The sequence below is a fragment of the Taudactylus pleione genome, unplaced genomic scaffold (assembly GCF_031769625.1).
Source record: "Taudactylus pleione unplaced genomic scaffold, aTauple2 ptg000012l, whole genome shotgun sequence".
NCBI classification, from domain to species: Eukaryota; Metazoa; Chordata; class Amphibia; order Anura; family Myobatrachidae; genus Taudactylus; species Taudactylus pleione.
Genome location: NW_028284415.1, coordinates 11,927,731 through 11,940,063, shown reverse-complemented (window position 1 = coordinate 11,940,063; position 12,333 = coordinate 11,927,731). Strand labels below are relative to the sequence as shown.

Sequence of the window (12,333 nt, the reverse complement as noted above, 5' to 3'; positions counted from 1 at the left end):
CTCACGCAGTAAATTACCACGGCTAATTGTATCCGGTCATAAGATGCATTTTCAGGAGAAAAAGACAAAAGAGGACACTCAGCGGTAGCAGAGTCGCAAGGGTGGCTTACTCGCACCGCATGGCAGCTTGAGGCTAGATGTATGAGGACACATCTGTACCTTTATAGAAGTAGAGTATCACAAAAGTATCATTTGAAGCGCAACTATTGCTTAAAATCAGCGCTAATATATTACAAAGAAACATAATAGAGGGAGATATACCCAATATAGTACAGCGGCTGGACTTTTACAGAAGAGCTCCCATATCCGGCAAACACCAGATTGCCAAGTCACACATACTCTATATAACAGTTATAATCTACACTGCATAGATAATACAATTATCCTGTGAACACAACATCTTAGGTGGGTTGGATCTGAAAATTGAAAGCAGCACTCACATTCAGTGTAAAGCCCGATGTGCTTTAGACTGAATGAGAGTGTCGCTTTAAATTTTCAGATTCAACAGCTGAGAAGCCGGGGCTCTTCCTAAATGTCGCCCCTAGGTTTGAGGGTAGAAATGTGAAAATCAATACAGAGGGCCTAAACTGTAAAAAATAAATAAGTAATTTAAGTTCCAGTCCTTATGGTTATTAAGCAAAAATTTAACAGTTCACATGTTCATCTATAGTCAATACGATATTAGAGAATAGAATTAGAAGACTTGAAAGAAAGAAACTGTTGTGTTTGGGATAACTTGTTGTCTACATAGTGCATAGATGTCCTGAGTATTATGAAAATACCACTTGCAGACACTTTGCTGGAGAGTTGGTCAGCGTTAGGCATTATAATGACTATAGGGACACTGCCGGGCAAGGTCACAACCCCCTAATGTGTGAGGCAGAGAAGTTGAAGGAAGTCAGTGCCTGGGAGTTCATGCAATGCAGGGGCCAACATTTGTATATGGAGTGTGTGGTTCTTCCATTCCAAGTAACAGCACAAACAAGACCTTAAGATGGAGATCTTAGATTGTGATGCTATATGTGATTTTTATTTCATAAAGACCAACATGCCATACCAAGCCTGTGCAGTAATAAATAGCTACACATATACACCCACACTGTCTGCACAGAGAGATTTCTGTCATTCAGTTCTCACTTAATTGATTTGCATTATTTCCAAGCACAAACCAAAACGCAAAAAAAGGAGAAAAACAAAACATCAAAACCAATACCAGTTCTGTAAATTAAGTAACAAACTAAAATCTAGACACACCACAAGGCCATAATGATGCTGCTACCTCACTGTATACCTTTCTGCGTTATTTACAGTGATCCACTGATTACTATAGATCCATTCTATAGCACGTAGTGGAATAGTAACATGTGCTGCAGGATGATTCTCTGATCGATGCATAAATTGGCAACAGACCAATGACAGAAGTGAAAATAGCTTTGGGGCACTGGACCAAAGCACAACATGAAGATTACTGCCCAGTGACATCTTATCTAACAGCTAAAATAGAACGGTAGCCTTATTGGGACAGGAGACAGAGAAATGAACACAACCCGTCCTGTGTACAGCAAACACTATACAGACTGCTGTGTCTGGATTGTGAACATGTTGGCAAACAAGTCGCCCCTACTTCTATAACTGGAGAGTGATGGGAAGAAACAGGGTAGGTTCTTTGTGACACTATTTGGCTAGAGGGCACCAACACATTTCTGCTTTTACATCACAGAATGGTATTTAATAGCCAACATGTTCAGCTGCAGCAGTTCCAGCATTTCACAATTAGCAAGTTCTAACAAGTTTCTATATAAAGGTATACAGAATTATGGTATAACATAACTTTGGATAATTCTTTTTCTTCGAGGCCCACAGGAATTACCTTGGGTATCTAGTTGGATATCATCCAATGCACCAAACAGTAAAACTTTGGAGCTCCCAGCATGCACTGGTCCTCCTCCCTATATACCCCGTCCCCAGCAACAGGCACTCAGTTCGTAACCAAGCCTTGCGAAAAAAGATGGAGTGTGGAGAAGGAGGTGTCATGTACACAGGAAACACAACCAACAAAGAGGGAATCTGTGACAAAAAGTTTAGGAACAGATTGCATCTGAGGCCACATCTCAACAGAGGTATAGGACCGCTTAGCGCACGATTCCCCAAAAGGAACAGCTTACCTGACATCTCTGTTCCGACCACGGTCCCAGGCTTCAACAAGAGTTGCCAGCTAAGGCACACTGAAGCCTGCCGAAAACCAGTGGCATAAAGTGGATGCTGGGGTTGCCGGCATCAGTGGAGGTAGTAGGAGTCGCAGTACAAGCGTCTTTCAAGGCCCCTTGTACCACTAAACTCAGAAGTAAAAACAACTAAAGGTAAATCATAAAAAGAAAAAAAAGCTTAGGACTGCCTAGTAGACCTGCTGCATAACAGGTGCTTCTTGCCGCGTACCAAACAAAACAACTGAATGCCTGTGGCTGGGGTATATAGGGAGGACCAGTGCATGCTGGGAGCTCCAAAGCTTTGCTGTTTGGTGCATTGGATGCTATCCAAGTACATACCCCAAGGTAATGCCTGTGGACCCTATCGAACTCGAAGAAAAACTTTTAGAAATTTGTCACCCAGCTCTCCAATCACTTGTCCATTGCTGCCTTAGGCTGGGTATACACTAGATGGTGTAGCCAGCCGACCTCGGCAGCGACGGGACCCGGTGTCAACAAGTGCATGCACACTTGCCGATGTGGGCAGTGATGGCGGAGACCATGCTGCATTTGGCAGCATGGCCCTTGCTAACAACATCTCCCGTTGGCTCTGCATGTAGGTCAGACGGAGAAGGTCGCTGACGACCCGCAGGAGTGCACATTGTCAGCGACATAGCGGGTACACATTAGACTATTTGCCAGATAGGTCGGTCCGATCCACCAGTTCGGACAACATATTTTCTAGTGTGTACCCAACATTCTAGATCACAAAGCTTAGTACAGAGGGATGCATGAGTCCCAACTTTAATGATATACTGTACTTTAGATTGTAAGCTCTCGCGAGCAGGGACCTCTTCCCTCACTTATACCATCATCTTCTCCCAGCTACCTACAATGGCATCAACCCTTTGGGTTTGGCCCCCCTACTACTTATTTGGATCTTGTTGTGGCTGCAGCAATGTTTATAAACCTTGTCCACGTTCTGCAATGTTTTATACTGTAAGGCATTTTTTGTTGGTTTGTTTGCTGCAGACCCCTTGCGGTGCCATATAAAGGATGATAGATCATCGGCCAGGCAATCACTGTGAAGCCTCCCAGCAGCGGACTGCTCATACACCAGATCATTCATAACTCAATCAGACAGGATTGTAACGGTCACTCATGTAAGCCATAATGGTCTTCTGTCCTTTACAAGATGGTTTCCAATGCACAAGCTCACTAAAAAGTACAGTATAGGTAAAATGAAAGTGTTCAAGATAGGAGCTAACATACAGGGCACAATTAAATTCAAAGCAAATTGAATAGTGCCGGGAAGTAGCTCCCAGAGCTATTCAATTCAGTGCACTGTTTTGTCGGAGAATGCCGGTTCTCGCGCCCCAAACATGGTGTTTAGGCGCGAGAACCGGCATTCTCTAACTAAACTCCCAGGCGCGATGCTGTTTCCGTTGCGTTAAGGGCACAAAACAGCATAGTGCCTGTAGTTTTGTCGAATTTCTGCTCGCACCCCTCCAGGCTTAACAGCGCTCTGAAATGAATAGCTCCGGGAGCTCCTTCCCAACGCTATTCAATTTGTGCTGAATAGTTTACTTTGAAAAACTTAATTTAAAAATGCTCAAAAAACATTGACTCAAATTTGTCTGCATTACCATCTATGCAATCATGCCATAATGGAAGATAAACAACAACTGTGGATAAATAGGAGACAGGCGCCTTTGAAAAATGTTAATTCCACCAAAAGATCAGAGACTGTGGGCGCGATTCATTTGTTTAATCGCACCCTCTCCCCTGTTTTGGGTGCCATAAGTACCAACTTATTACACATTTCTGCTTGCCTACCTGGGGGGGGCTTGCGAACACACGTGTGCTCCCGCAGCTGTACGCACCTGAACAGAGCATCATTGAATTGCTCTCGTGGGCAACCGGCACCATCAGCCGTGTGCAAAAACAATTGAATTCCCGCCTGTCAGTAACATCTCAGCAGGTGAGTGATGTAACCCATAACAGCAAGATGCTTTCCCTCATTTTCAAAATGATACAAGAATAACTGCTGTTAGAATCTCATAGGATGCTATAGGTTTGAGCAGATTTTTCCTGTATAGTTATCTACGGGATGTAATGAATATGCCGGCGGACAGGATGCCAGCCGTCGATATACAGATACCGGAATATCACCGCCCAGCAAAACGCCGACATCCCAAAATCGGATCAGGATACCGGTGACGGCTTTCCTACTGCCGGAATCCTGAACGTAGAAACCAGGTAAGTACCCGCGTTAGCCTGGGGAAGGGGGGTTAGGATTAGAGACCCCCTGGGGGAAATTAGGGTTAGGCACCCACCCGGGAAACATAGGTTTAGGGTTAGGCACCACCAGAGGGAGGTTAGGGTTAAGAAAGCCACAATGAGGTTAGTGTTAGGCACCAGGAAGGGAGGGTTAGGTTATTTACCTTCACCTGTCGGGATTCTGCACCTTCGGACTTGCAGCTAGTCAGCCGCCGGAATTTCATACCCAACTTATCTACATACATCACTATATACTTCAATACACATTGTTATGACAATGCCTTTGTCTTTTGCATAAGAATATATACTGTCAATTTGCCAAGGCATATTTTATATAATATACACAGTCTTCACTTGTAACACTCCTTATGCTGACCATACACTAGTACGACCAGCATAAGATGAGGATTCATGGATTTCCCTTGAACTCCCCGGCAGCTCCCTGGCAGTCCCGGCCGCACGATTGACACACGATGTACATACGATTTCACGATACGATCGATCTGCAGTTTAGGAGGGAAGGTAATTGAAAGAATACACACATCTTGAAAATGTAACTCAAATGACGCCGGTCGGACGCACGATGCATTGCATGCACAAATACACAGCAAGATCTGCATACGATTACGATAGATAATATGGGCTGCACATCTGATCATACGATACGTTTAAGAGTGACGGGAGCACGGATCAGATCGTATCCTACATGATTTCGACACAATTAATCGTACAACGCATCTAAAATCGGGCAATCGGCCCGAAATCGCACTAGTGTATGGCCAGCATAACATTCCAAACTGCCCCTGGCAGTAAAATTAGCTAGCGCTTCATGGACTGGCGTATGCCAGAACACCTCCTGCCCAATGTGTAGTGACTACTGTAAAGTGTGGTATAGGAGGAATAATAGTCGGAGGCTATTTTTCATGGATTAGACCAGGCCCCTTAGTTCCAGTGAAGGGAAACTTTAATACTATCGCACACATTGGGCATGATTCTATTCAACGCAAAGTGAATAGCGCCAGGAAACAGCTCCCGGAGCTATTCAATTCATCGCGCTGCTAAGCCAGACTATGGATTTCTTCTCGCATCCCTCCTGTGATGCGAGCAAAAATCCGACAAAAGTCCAGGCGCGATGCTGTTTTTTTGCCCTCAGGGCCGGGAAAACAGCATCGCGGCGGGAAGTTTAGTCGGAGAATGCCCGTTCTCGCGCCTAAACACCCTGTTTAAGGCGCGAGAACAAGCCTTCCCCGATCTAACTTCGCTCAGAATTGAATAGTTTCGGGAGCTCATTCCCGGCACTATTCACTTAGCGTTTAATTGAATCGTGCCCAATGATATTCTAGAGAATTGTGTTCTTCCAACTTTGCGGCAATGGTTTGAGGAGGTGCCCTCTTATTTCACCATGAGTGTGCTGATTTGCGGAACTTGGGAGTGGAAGAACTTCACTGATCTGCACAAAGCCCTAACCCCAACCCCATCCAATACCTCTGGGATGAGTTCTAACATGGACAAGGCCTTATCCACCAATATCTGTGCCCACCGCACTAATTTCTCATAGCAATATGGATACAAACTCCTGCAGTCATGTTCCAAAATATAGGTGTGACTTTCAGGTGACCACTTGGACCTGGAATTTGTCCCACACTGGTTCAGACATGGACAAAAATTGTAGGCTGATGGTAAAAAAATAGGCCATTGTGTAAGCGCGAGTCACATCCAACATGCATGGGGCAGGACTCGGCTCCCACTTTGGGTGCCATGCATGTTATAAATGATGTGACCTTTGCGTGCTGTAGCTGCAATGACAGGACAAAACCACCAGGAGAAGAGGACAGAGAATGGGGTAAGTATAATGGGAAGGAGCAGGACGTGGAGATAACCCGGCAGACGCTCGATCTATTTGGGACTATAGAGAACCGGGAGTAAGAGTAAGTATGATAGGAGGAAGGTGTGTAGGGTACAGCGCAAAGTCAGCTGAAGTGACCCAGCATATGCAGAGTCCACTTACTAATAAAGTTATAAAGTAGTGTGAATGCATGCTGTAATGCAACTCCTGGATTCACACCCTCTCCTGGTCTGAGCAATTAATAGTCTGTCACTCTGCATTAAATACTACCCCCCCTCCTCAGTGACTGGACAATAGGCTGGAGGCAAGCAAACAGATGAAACTTTACAGCTACTGAAATCCTCCTGCAGGGAATCAGGAGAGATTTTGATTTAAAAGGTCTTTTTGCGCAGCACAGATTAATCCTGGAATGGAAAAGACGTAATGAGAAGTCTGCAGGAATATGATATACACCCCCCACCCACATAACCATTTGTTGCACGGCAATATACCCACAGATGCTTAAGCTGAATAATAAGCAGCTGAACCCAGTGGTAAAACACACACAAAACCTACAGGGAGTTGCAATGGGCTTTAAATGATTAGGGGACCAGACTGAGCTGCTATCCCCATATATTAGATGGGCTGACACACCCTTTCCAGAAAGCTGTATAAACAAAGAATACCGTTTGTCCTACCAATGGGCTGCCAAGCATTCAGAGGTGTGTTATGGGTGTCTGTAATAATTCCTCCTTTAACAGCTATTCAAGATCTAGAGAATGCACCTCTGGTAGAACATACAGATGTATTTTAAAGTGTCCATTTAAAACAGCTCCCCCCCCCCCCAATCACTCAGTAACAGTAATTCCTGAATATCAAATTATAACTAAATTATTATATAGTAGTAAGCGGGCCTGGTATCTGCAGGGTTACCTCAGCCGCCCCGCTCCGCCCTGACCCCTCCTGTCAAACTTACCCCTGTTGCTGATCCTCTTCTGTCCCGAATATGCCGGGTCACTTCAGACAGCCTACCTCCCTCCCAATTTACTCACTCCTGTTCAGTACTCTTCTCCTGGTGGTCGTGTCAAATTAAATTCACCAATGGTCGTCTGGGGGAATAGTGCATATTTTCCTATAATAAAATAGCCAAAGGGGGCAGATCCTGAGTGGGATCCATCTCTGTCCGCTTTTACACAAGATTGCAGCATCCTACTTACTAGCTTATGCTAAAATCCAACCGTGTATACCAAACATCCAAAATGTCTGCATGTGGCTTGCCATTATCGCCTACCGTGTTTACGTCTGCAGCTGCAATAGTCATCATTAGTGTCTGGACATGCACCAACTCCATACTGGGTGCAATGGATTCATCTGATACAGGCATGCCATCTCCATCCGCAAGCTACGAGAGTTGGGTTACACGCCCTCGTCACTCCCACTGAACGGAGAAGTTCCGTGTGCCTGCGTGTTCCTGCCCAGTTATCTCCAAGAAACGCCCATTTCACGGAAAGAGTGATCCGATCAATCTGCCTGCACTTATGACCTCAGTTCATGGGCGTATGCCTGATCCAACACATTGTGTAGTCAGATTTCGTACTATGGCACATGCGCCATGTACTGAAATCCCAAACTCACTTTCATAAAACTCAGAATCAGACCCTTTGGAGTTGATTCAAATGGTTTAGCACACCCCATCGCCCGTCACTTTTGACGGGGCAATATTCAATTGTTCCGGCGCCCATTACTTTTTTGCACTGGTCGCGCCCAAATAGACCGGGTTAAGCCGCTTAAAGGCGTTAAACCAGTCGAAAGAGCTGGCAATCGCGGTTTGGGTGCCCAAAACCAGACTTTCTGATGATTTTTGCTCACCACCTCAGGAAGGTCCGAGTAGAAATCTGTGCACCCCCTGGCATTCGCGCCTAAATGGAGCAACAATTGAATTGCTTCATTGGCCACCCATTAGTGGCAGCCGCAAACAATTGCATCCCCCCTTAGATTATTCTTCAAATTTGTATCTTAAAATTAAACTAATATAAAGCAAATGTAATAGACACATCTAGTGAGAAAGAAAAATAATAGTATGGCATAAAATGACATTACACACATGCATTTTTAGCAGTGCTCTACAAAATAAAAAAATCCAAAAAGTAAATTCTCCATGAAATGTAAAATGACCGAGACTGTCACTTCTGGGAAAAATGATTACTGTAGTACATCTGACAATGTCTCAGCACAAATTTGGACATTATGGGGGGATTAAATTGTTAGTGCTGGGAGTCTAATGAGCATCCATTGGAGCAACTCAGTTGTTGCTCTGATCAGATGCCCATTAGCAGCGGCAGTCACATTTTTTCTCGCAGTTTCCAGAGGTGCTGAGCCCCAGTCAATGGTAGTCTTCCCCACAGGCACATTGGGAGAGACGTCATGACGTTTCTCCCATGGTTTCCGAAGAGCGGCAGACGGTAGTGGACACAGGATCCTGGCCTAAAGTATTCTGTTTTTTTTGTGTGTGCGCGGCACACTTAGAGGGGGCTTAGTACTGGGGGCACTATTAGACTGGGCTTAGTACTGGGGGTACTATTGCAGGGGGCTTACTACTAGAGGCACTAATACTGGGGGTACTACTAGAGGGGGCTTACTACTGGTGGAACTATTACAAGGGGCTTACTACTGGGGGCACTATTACAAGGGGCTTACTACTAGGTTGAGGGGCACTGAAAGGGCTTGTGTGGTGGTCTATACAAGCTTTCATAATTTTGGTAATGGACGATGGTCTGGCTCCTAAACTTTGAAGATGGCTCCTAGATTTTACAAAAATTTGTCGAGCCCTGCTTTAGATGCCCAAACAGGATTTTAGACAACGTTCGCATGATTGAGCATCTGGTCAGAGCAACAACTGAATTACTCTGATAGACACCCATTAGTTAGATGCCCAGCACTAACAATTGAATTCAACCAAAAGCATTAGAAATGCCACAAGGTAACTCTAGAGCAGTGGTTCTCAACCCTGTCCTCAGGATCCCACACAGGTCACCCAGCAGGTGCACAGGTGTATTCATTACTCACGACACATTTTAAAAGATCCACAGGTGGAGCTAATTGTTTCACTTGTGATTCTGTGAGGAGACCTGGAAAACATGCACTGTTTGGTGTCCTAAGGACAGAGTTTGAGAGAACCAGTGCTCTAGAGATATTAATAACAAATCCCACATGATTTATAAATGAAGAATTTAAAGCTAGTAAATTGGACTGAAGATAAACCCATTTTTGCCATCAAGCTATTGTTTAGAATTGATATCCAATGTATAAATAAAATCACACTCAAGGCAAGAAAAGTTGGGGGAATTCAATTAGCCGTGGTAATTTACGGTGGGCTAATTGATCCCCGAGGCTATTCAATTAGCCCCAAAGTGCAGCACTTATCGGGGAACTTTTTCACCACTGCACATGCAGTGAAAAAAAATCCCCAATAACTAGGTTAACCAGTGCCTGTGATATTTCATGGATTCTGTGTGTTAACACACAGTTAACTCATCAATTAAATGGAGGTTTCAAACACATTTTGGGTGAAAAAGGGGAGCCTAATTGAACAACATTCGGGCAATAAAGCCCGAGGCTACCTCTTTCACCCGTGAAAACTTATCGGGTGTAAATGAATTCCCCTTATGGATCAGCACTCTTCTATACACCATAAGCTAAATTTATAAAGTGGCTTAGTAAAGCTACCCCATGTCTCACAGCCCTGGAGCCAGGTGTCTATCGGTGTTGAGTTTGTATGTAGTTTAGCTCCCTGTGCTCCTTCCAAAATACTAAAGACCTAATGGTAGTATGTAATATGTAGACAGTAAATGAATAACAGTTTAAAAAAACCTGTTAATGTACATCTCACACACACACACACACACACACACACACACACACACACACACACACACACACACACCTCCTTCAGTGTTTATACAACAGAGAAAATAAATCAAAGTCTTCCAGTTCTTGAATTACAAGCAGAGGGAGGCAGCATTCTGAGACTTGGGATACAAGAAACTATTGATGGAAAACAGAATAGGGAAGAGGAGGACACTTCACACGAACACATTCAGTGAAAGCGAAAGGGAAGCAACTGTAGGGGCCTCTATCGACATTGAGGGAAATATTTGTTAAAAGTGCAGTAAATTTCTTGGATTAAAGAAAGCAACATATTTTAAAGAAAAAAATATGGAAAAAAACAAGTTGATATTTTTGCAAAGTCACATCCATTTGTGACAACATTTTCAACATAAAAAACAGCGACCACCTGTAGCGCTATAAGCATCTTATAGGGGTGGGCAATAAGCGGCCCCCCAGCTGTTGTACAGCTACACATCCCAGCATGCCCAGCCACAGTTCTGCCATTTGACAATTCTAAAACTGTTGCAAGGCATGCTGGGATGTGTAATTCAACAACAGCTGGAGGGCTGCTTATTGCCCACCCCCTAACAGCATATTTGGGAATAGCTTTGTGGTAAGATTTACAGTCTAAACTCAAAACAAGTACTAATGAAAACATTAATGTTAAAGTGAATGTTTTGAAAAATTGTTTATAGGACAGCATAAGTTTTCAAAAAACCTCTGGAAACACTCACATTGCTACAGCATTATATAATTAAATATAAAGCATCATTGTACTGGTGTTTTACACGCATCACATGGTCATTTCATGACGGATGACAGAAGAGAAAGAGGCTTGTAATCACAACATTAATACAGTAGTAGCAGCTTAAACATAAAACACTGCACAAACATAAACGGGACAAAAATAAAATCACTGTAAAACAAATTACTACAGCCTACGAATAAATAGAAGGCCAAATGGAAATTGTGAGTTACCCCACTGTAAACATCACAATGAAGCCTAAAGCTGGGTACACACTAGGTCAACAGTTCGGACCACCTACCTGACGATTGGAAATAGTTTGCACTCACCAATTGTATGCCCGATGTGCTGGGCGTGACAGCTAAAATGGGCGGGCAGTTGAGCTGTCAATCATCGCCGGGTCCCCACAGCATGTGTACAGGCGATCGGCAGGTCGTCCGAACACACCAGCAGATGACATATCTTTAAGACATATCCACTGTACACACCTGACGATGCACTATACATATATTGCCCGTTCAATGGAACAGCGATACATCTATCAGTGTGTAACCAGCTTAACACAGCAATTCAATTGTTTTAGGTGCACATTATCGCACTTGTCACGCCCAAAAGCACTGTGTTTAGCCACGTAAAAAGGCCAAACCAGTCTTACGTCCTGGTTAGGGCATGGGCAACCAAAACAGACTTTTCGCACATTTCTGCTCGCCATCTCAGGAGGCAGCACTCGTGCCCGAGCAGAGCTTCAACTGAATTGCTCAGTCAGGCGGCCATTACTGAGCAGCTCGCTAAATACAATTGAATCGCTAATTTGATAATGAGTGACATTACAGTCTGTGGATGTTTTATTTTACCGACAAAGCCGTACTACAGCTCTCACTTCTCAGGTAACAAATTTAAATAGCTTTACAGAATCACAAGCACACATGAAATATTTAAAGAACATACTAGAAATATACAAATCAAATAAACAATGGTAAATTCACAACATTCCATTCAAAGAACTACTGACATCAGTTATCAGTTCGACATCAGGCATAAAATACCTCAGTTAATTTCCAGATGAATTAATAAATAGGTTATTGGTTCAACATGCAAAACTGCTGAAACAGACCTACCTATGGAAGGCATGGAATTGTTTTTTCGTGCCCAATTTCACGCCTATAGCGACGGCTCTATATTCAATCGTTTGTGACGGCAGGTGCTAGTAACTGGGCACTCCTTACTGATCACGCATGACGGGCCAAATGCACCAGGTTTAGATGGGTAAAACAACTAAATCCATCTAAAGTACTGGGCACGCTGCATTTGTGCACCAAAAAGAAAGACTTTTCATGGGTTGCTGCTTGGTTTCTGCTCGCAGCACTCGCAGCCATAGGCTGAAACATTGAATAGCTCCCATGGGGTGC

General features: G+C 43.9%; 1 protein-coding gene across 5 annotated transcripts in view; it reads right to left on the bottom strand.

Annotated features, from left to right (window-relative positions):
• The window catches only part of FOXK2 (forkhead box K2), a 113,018-nt gene that overhangs the window by 41,181 nt on the left and 59,504 nt on the right, over positions 1 to 12,333 (bottom strand). The window lies entirely within an intron of this gene.